This window comes from Perca fluviatilis, chromosome 17 (assembly GCF_010015445.1).
Source record: "Perca fluviatilis chromosome 17, GENO_Pfluv_1.0, whole genome shotgun sequence".
In the NCBI taxonomy this organism is placed as follows: Eukaryota; Metazoa; Chordata; class Actinopteri; order Perciformes; family Percidae; genus Perca; species Perca fluviatilis.
Window position 1 is genome coordinate 4,829,155 of NC_053128.1, and position 7,740 is coordinate 4,836,894.

Below are 7,740 nucleotides of genomic sequence, written 5' to 3' on the forward strand. Positions count from 1 at the left end.
TAGCTGTGTTTAAAAGCTGCTATGTTATCAATATTACTCAGCAGAAAAAACAAAGAGGTTGATTACAAATGACTGCAGGGCTGACTTTGCAGAAACGACTGACCCCACCCTCCTTGAATGGTCTAACATTAGTACATGCATTGTTGTTGTGGTATGTCTACTTTGCATTACAAACATTGGCTGGAACCACAGCTAGGCTAACTAATGTACATTTCCTGTTGCCCAAGTCTGAGCAATATTGTTTTGGGAAAAAATGCACTTGTTCCTTTGAAGAAAATGAAAAACATTTACTTTTGCTTGTAACATGGAGAACAATATTCATATGACATGTAATCAAGTGATGATTGTAATACAATCCAATTAAAATAAGGCAGCGTAGAGGAACATGGTATTTGCACTGGGAATATCTGGGAAGTATTTTAGGCAGTATAGCTCAAAGAGCTGTCCCATTTTGCTTCTATGTTTCTGTATCACAGCAACATTAGGTCAGGCTACAGTGCTTACTTATACCCCTTTCACACCGAGGGCTCAAACAGGGATGAACTAAGGTTGACTTTGTGCTTGAAAAGGTTAACCCGCGTTGACGATGTCGGCTTTCGCGACCCAGGTTGATAGGAGGGTCGGACATGTGTTGATTTCAATGTGAATTGCACATGACCAGGGTCGCTAGCAACCAGGGCTGGATGTCATTGGTTAGAAATGGGGGCACACAGTCAGTGTTGCCATGACAACAACAACATAGATTTGGTCTCACTGTGCTTTAGAACTTAACCACTGTAAAACAATCATAAAAAATAAGTTTTATATCTCTGTCACAGCACCACGGCGCTCTCATTCCCTATCTCTCTCTCACCCAAGACACATCAGCAGCTTGCAGTTCAGAGGGCCGCGGGTAGTTATAAAACAAAGAGAAATATTATTTGCTCGTTCTAAATAGAAACTAGTAGCCTACTTCCTTGTTTACTGCTTGACCTGCAATGGGGGAAATGCAGAGGACAATGAAGCCAAGTGTCTGTCTCCACACTAAATCATCTGTTGAGTGTTTAATAGTTAATAATTTGTCAGGGCTCTCCCTTAACTCTCACCATCTTCTCGGAACCGTCCCGAAATGAATGTTGTTTTTGTACATTACCTTGACCTTTAACATAAATAAAACATCATTAAATGATATCATATAATCATATGATCAATCATCAACCTTTTTATTTAACCCTATGAGCCCTAATGTATTTTTGACAATTTATGGTCGACCAGGTTTTATTTGATAAAAAAAAAAAAAAGGCTGGCGAAATTCACAAGTTCACGAAAGGTTGCTATCCATCTCGTGAACACCTTTACACAATCACACATTCACAATCACCGACCCGACTCTTAACAAACAAGCAATTGCGCCTGCTTTAGAAAGTTAACTAGTCACAAGTTTACGGTAAAATGCAGTTGGGTTGTCAAAGTCAAAACACTATATAGCAGCTGTGAATCAAATAAACGTATTATAAATAAAGTTATGTCATTTTTTACTCTTACACTGAATGTTTGCTGCTTCAGTCCAGTAGCCTAGAAAACTAGACGCACCCTAGCGGCAGCAAATTTAATTCACAGCTAGTGTGGGGTCTGATAGATAGATAGATTTTCATCTGCAATAAAGACTACAACTCCCATGATCGATCTCCATGCCTGGATTCCAAGCTTGGAGCTCTGCAACAGGACGCCATTGGGTTAATCACTATCTTGTAGACTGTATGCAGCTTTCTATCTGAATTCCTTTGAAGAGTGGAGGGGCAATTGGAATGTGAAGAACTTGGCACCACCCTGACATAGCCAGCTGCCTTGACGGTCAGTTGCGGAGGTGTAAAATAGCGCTCTCACGTTATCACAAAGCCAGCTGTTTTTACTGTCCACAACCGTATTTATGCAAACTATAAACTATCTTCATGTAAAGTATATTCCGTCACAGTCTGCTGGAAATATCAAAGTGTTTTCATAGCATTGTTCCATTCCTTAAAAACATGTAGGTCTAACGCTAGCAACTGACAATTAGTCAAAACATATTGTTCATTCAATTGAGAATATCCGTTCATCAGAGGATGTGTAACGTTAAGTGTCACGTTACACTCATTCACACCGCATTTATATAACTGTAGAGTAATAAGAGGACTGACAGCTGAGGCCAGATGTCCAAAGGCTGCACTGGGCGGCGGCTCTCTTTCAGTCATGGCCGACAAGGCTAACGTAACGTTAGCCACCTACGTAACCTTGCCATTTTTTATTCCAATGGTATTTCATTTATAGATTCAGAACACACAATGTACAAACTGTGACTTAAGACATATTTCAATGAATATTGGTGAATCCAAATTTGCAAAATAAAGTTACGTTGTAAACTAGCTAGCTAACTAGCGGATTACGCTAGCAGCTCGATTACATGGACATTTTACATACGTTAACCAGCATTATCATAACTTTATCGTTACAGTTTCCAGGGATAATCATAATAGTTATGTTAGCTGACGTTAAATATACCGACTTATGAATGTTTGAATGCAACGCATGTGACGTTAACATTAAATGTAACGTTATGTCAATGCAAACTGGTGTCATTTGGTAGGGTGGCTAATAGATCATATCTAACGTTAACCCACATACAGCTTTAGAAGCAAACTAGCAAGCCGTCTATCATTATTTCAAGTTACCATACTGTAATAAGCATCCAACAACAAGAAAGCTTGCAGATAACGTTCGCTAACGTTAGCCACCGAGCTAGCAAACCCGTAGCGGTCAGGGAACACAAATTGAATTAGGAACAGGGCAACTTGTACGGTCTACATTGTGAAATTAATCTGTTTACAAATGGCCAATTCGTACATAAAAAATGTAAGCATTTTTCATACCTTGGTCTCTTTTCGAAAGAGCTTACGAATGTGAGCTTGTGTGGTTATTCAGACGGATCGACGACGAAGGATGCAAGACTGCTCTGCTCTCTGGGATGGCTGTTTCTTTTCTTTTCTTTTTTTTTACCAAATGTGACGTAATTTTCTGCAGCTCTACGGGAAAAAACGACGAATACCGGAAGTACCCGAACCTCTCAGATCATTACATGCTCAACATAAAATTAGTTTGGCCTACTACTTCAGCTTATTTTACCCTGATTGTCATATTCCTATAGCCTAATGTTAAGCAATACTAGTGGTTGTGGCACAAATCAGCAATCATTGAATATCACAATCAGCTTTATTGACCAGGTAAGTCTACACAAACAAGGAATTTGACTCCGGTTTTGGTTGCTCTCAATGTACTTGCACATACAAAAATCAAACAAAAGAAGAAAATAATTCTGCATGTGTAATGGGCCAAAGTTCACATTTATTTATATTTAATCAAAGACCTGATGCTGCAGAAAATATTGTAATGTGTTTAATTCCAACAGGAATTAGGATTGGCTCTTTCAAAAAAGTGGAGTGTAATCAGCCATCCGACTTCTCTGTCGGCAAGATAAATACCTTGAATATTACTTTCAAGAATTAATGTTGTAGAGTGGGGCAGCAAGGCGAAATAAATAAGGAGAGACAGGGCAGCCTTCACAAAGGCTTTGAGGTAACTGAAAACGAGGTGAGGTACCATATTTAAGTGTGATTGAAGCAGTACTATTTGAGTTAAGTGATTTTTGTTGAGATCAAAATGAAAGCCGAGTTTAAAGATGGTGGTGGTCGGAGCAAGGCTCTGGAAGTAGGGGGATGGGAAGTAGGGAAAGGGCCAGTGGCCCCCACCACTTTACATCCCTGGCCCGATTTTGCATCACAGCTGGTGTGATCCTATGGTCTATCGTTTAATCCTCTGATGGAGGGTTTTAGAACTGAAAGCTGGTGCTTGACAATTTTAGACTAAACTAGATGGAGTTAGTGCTCAGTTATGTGCCTAGTTATGCTAGGACCACACCCATCTTCAAACTCAGCTTTCATTTACTTGTAGATCTAAACTACACATATGTTAAGTTTTGTGACTGTATCTTGCACAGTTATTGGGCCAGGGGCGTAAAGTAGAGGAGGCAAGGCCCATACTTCCGGTGCCCTTATTTGGAAGATTATTTTTTGGGTTTTGCTTGCCTTTATTTATAGGACAGATTAAGTCAGGAAAGTGGGAGAAAGAGGAGGATGAGATCAGTGTTGGCAAGGATACTTTCAAAACATATTCTGTTACAGAATACATGCCCAAAAATGTAATTTGTAACGTATTCCGTTACATTACTCAATCTGAGTAACGTATTCTGAATACTTAGATTAATTCCACATTGAATTGCATTTTATAAGTGTAGGAATGCGGCCATCATCATCATAAGTAGATAGAGATAATAGCAAAATCATAATATTTTACAATTGGTGATGGTTTCTTTTCAGTGATATAAAAGCTGTTAAATCTGAGAAGCCACCATCACATAGGTCCGTTCATCATTCATTAGAAGCACTGGAATTATGCTAGATTAGACTAGCACTATCCTGAACCCATTTTGCTAGCCAAGTGGTATGAGTAGGCCTATGCTATAACAACAAGAGCATGCATACAACTAAAACCATGTGGAAGCATTTAAACATAAAAGCTTCCACAGTAGCAAGTACCTGAACAAGCAGATAGATTTTTGAAGTCCCAAACTGCATACTACAAAAATCTAACCGCAGTCTAAGCTACCACGAGCTAATTTTAATTAACGTTAGCTAGCATGTCAAACAGGGCTAGTCAGTCTTTCAACGGCTCTGGGGCTAGTAAATCAGCACATAGGAGAATGTAAAGTTGCACGTAAAGGTGACCAGTAAAACTATAGCAGATGACTACCCCTGGCTTAATTTAAGATGTTTCTTCAGGTTGGAGGTGGAGTCTTTGGACGCTGAAAGGAGGTTGGTTGCTGGCAAGTAGAGGTTGCACTGCACAGTTTTATTTTGTTCTCCCTTCTCTTTCTTTAATGTGAAATGTTGTTTGAATTTCCAAGATAGAAACACATTCCTGCCCTGGCTCTGTTGTGCCGGTTCTGGCTCCTTCTCTACCTCTAGCTCCTGCTGCTCCTCTCACGACTCCATTGTGACTGATCACGCAAATAGCTAATTTTTTCGTTTTTTGAAACAGTTAAGTATCATCATGTAATGGATTGATATGTATTCCGTTACTCCCCAACACTGGATGAGATGCCGCAAAGGGCCGTAGATTGGAACCCATCCCGCAGCCGCTGCAACAAGGACTGAGCCTCTGTACATGGGGCGCACGCTCAACCAGGTAAGCTAACCAGGCACCCCAACTCAACCTTCATTTTGATCTCAACTACAAACCTGTATATAGTTAATGACTGAATCTTGTACAGTTGTGACACTATTGCGGTGACAAAATCTGGCTAATAGACAGACACACACCTATAAACACCTAGCAAGTATTCAAAACCACCTCTGTGGTAGTTACAGTAGGTGTCTCCAGGCACAGACAGACAGACAGACAGACAGACACACACACACACACACACACACACACACACACACACACACACACACACACACACACACACACACACACACACAGCTGAAAACAAAACCAGTGACACAGCTTGTAATTATCAAAACAGTAGTCTATATCCTCGATGTTCCACTTCTGGGATGGCTCCAGTGCCCCAGGAAATTCAGTCGAATGCATGTCTTTTCGCCAGTGTCCGTTTCCGATTTATGAGGACTATGGTTAACTGCAGAACGCAACTGTAACTTTAACAATAAATTGACTTTCAATGACTATCCATTATTAATGCTAAGCTACAAATACTGTGTTCAACTGTGAATAAAAAGCATGTTATCCCTTACCTAGTCTTTCTACAACCATTAGTGTTATCTGTGAGAATTCTTTCAGCAGCAGACTACCATGAGGATTTATCAGACAATACATAATTTGTGCACGAGCCGTTACATATACAGTACATTATTTTGGGTCCGTGTACTTTTTCGTTCATTCGATTTTCATTTCATAAACAGGTATTAAAAAACAAAAAACGAATGGTTATTTGATTTTCGTTTTAAAACACGACATTTGAAATTGAAATACAATGCGTTTTTTCTTTTTCATTGCCGAAATGGGATGGGAGAAATTTAAAATATGCTGTGATTTTCATTTTCTATTTTATATAACAAAAATAAAATCACTCGAAAACAGAAACGAAAAAAGGCTTGTTTTTTCATATTCAGAGACCGGATGTTGTCATTTCCAAGGCAACAGCGCCAGCCTAGCCTACCAGTGTTCAGCCCAGGCCAAAATTACTTTGGAAACCTAGCTATACTCTTGATAATCCTTGGGGGGAATTTTATTTCATAATGTCACATGTATTTATTACCCTCTCTCCCCGCCTCCCTGTCTCTACCCGCCACAGACAACTTCGCCCGAAGAGAGTCGAACCAGCGGAGCAAATAGACTTTCGGTTCACGGCTGTAACGTTACCGTTACGCCACCGTTAACAATCCCAGCAAACGTTCTGTTGCTGCCGTTTGTGCTGATCTGGCAGAGAGTCACCGGGGGTTCGGGATCAGATCATGGGGATCAGACCTCCGGTGCTGGGTCTAATATTCTAATATTAGCTGCTGCTGCAGCTAGCTAGCAGCTAGCCACCAGCCCTGTGACCTCGGTCCTCGCGGTTCGCTCCCCGGGACTGACTCTGCAGAGCTGGCGTTACCCGCTCTATGATCAATGAGCAATGATCAAGGATTACCAAATTTCTCTCTCATATTGCTCCTCATAACCACTGAAAAACTAAAAATTCTAACCCAAAGTACAATTATTATGAACGTTAGCTGACATTAAGGGTTTCTGCTTCATTAAGGGAATTTGTAAGGAAAACGTGGTTAACCATTAAGCTTTTTCACGTTAAGCGATTTTTTGATCACTGTTTATAAACAGTGATCAAAAAATCTAACCCAAAGTCGTTATGGACGTTATCTGACTGATAACTGACTGATATTTGATTGATCATTGTTTAGGTACATTAAAGTTAAGCTTTTTCACGTTAAGCGTTTTAGAATGTCCCTGCTGCTGCTGAGGGAATCTGAGCGCGGTGAAGTTGGCTGGACGTTTGATATTCACTTGATATTCGATTTTAACTTCCTGTTCTGTTGTTAGGTTCTGTCTAAGGGGCCGTCTACAAATTACCGTTTTGGTAGATTGCAAAGAATTTTCTCAGACATATATTCACCAAAAATCAATGAAAGGGACTTTTCTCATTCCGATTGCTGTAGTAGCTGCCAATAGTAAGCCTTTGCTTACTACAGGTCATATTTGTCTCATATGTCACATGATGGTGAAACAGTATGCAATTAAAAGTTTAAAATATTCACCAAAAATCAACCAAAAGACATTTTCTCATTCTGATTGCTGTAGTAGCTGCCAATAGTAAGCCTTTACTTACTACAGGTCATATTTGTCTCATACGTCACATGATGGTGAAACAGTATGCAATTAAAAGTTTAAAATATTCACCAAAAATCAATGAAAGGGACTTTTCTCATTCTGATTGCTGTAGTAGCTGCCAATAGTAAGCCTTTACTTACTACAGGTCATATTTGTCTCATACGTCACATGATGGTGAAACAGTATGCAATTAAAAGTTTAAAATATTCACCAAAAATCAACCAAAAGACATTTTCTCATTCCGATTGCTGTAGTAGCTGCCAATAGTAAGCCTTTACTTACATCTGATGGAATACAGTCTTCAACTTCAGCATTAGTTTT

General features: G+C 39.7%; 1 protein-coding gene and 1 long non-coding RNA gene across 6 annotated transcripts in view; one reads left to right on the forward strand and one right to left on the reverse strand.

The window, feature by feature from the left end:
• Window positions 1-3,017, reverse strand: part of sptan1 (spectrin alpha, non-erythrocytic 1) — a 60,423-nt gene extending 57,406 nt beyond the window's left edge. For all 5 annotated transcript variants that reach the window (XM_039779044.1, XM_039779043.1, XM_039779042.1 and 2 more), the window contains exon 1: window positions 2,889-3,017. The gene's annotated coding sequence lies outside the window, so the exon portion shown is untranslated. The remainder of the gene's footprint in view (window positions 1-2,888) is intronic.
• Window positions 3,018-3,078: 61 nt separating this feature from the next.
• Window positions 3,079-5,253, forward strand: LOC120545060. The gene is made up of 3 exons (XR_005636623.1): window positions 3,079-3,239; window positions 4,854-4,886; window positions 5,113-5,253. It is a non-coding gene; the product is annotated as an uncharacterized LOC120545060 (long non-coding RNA).
• Window positions 5,254-7,740: the final 2,487 nt, after the last annotated feature.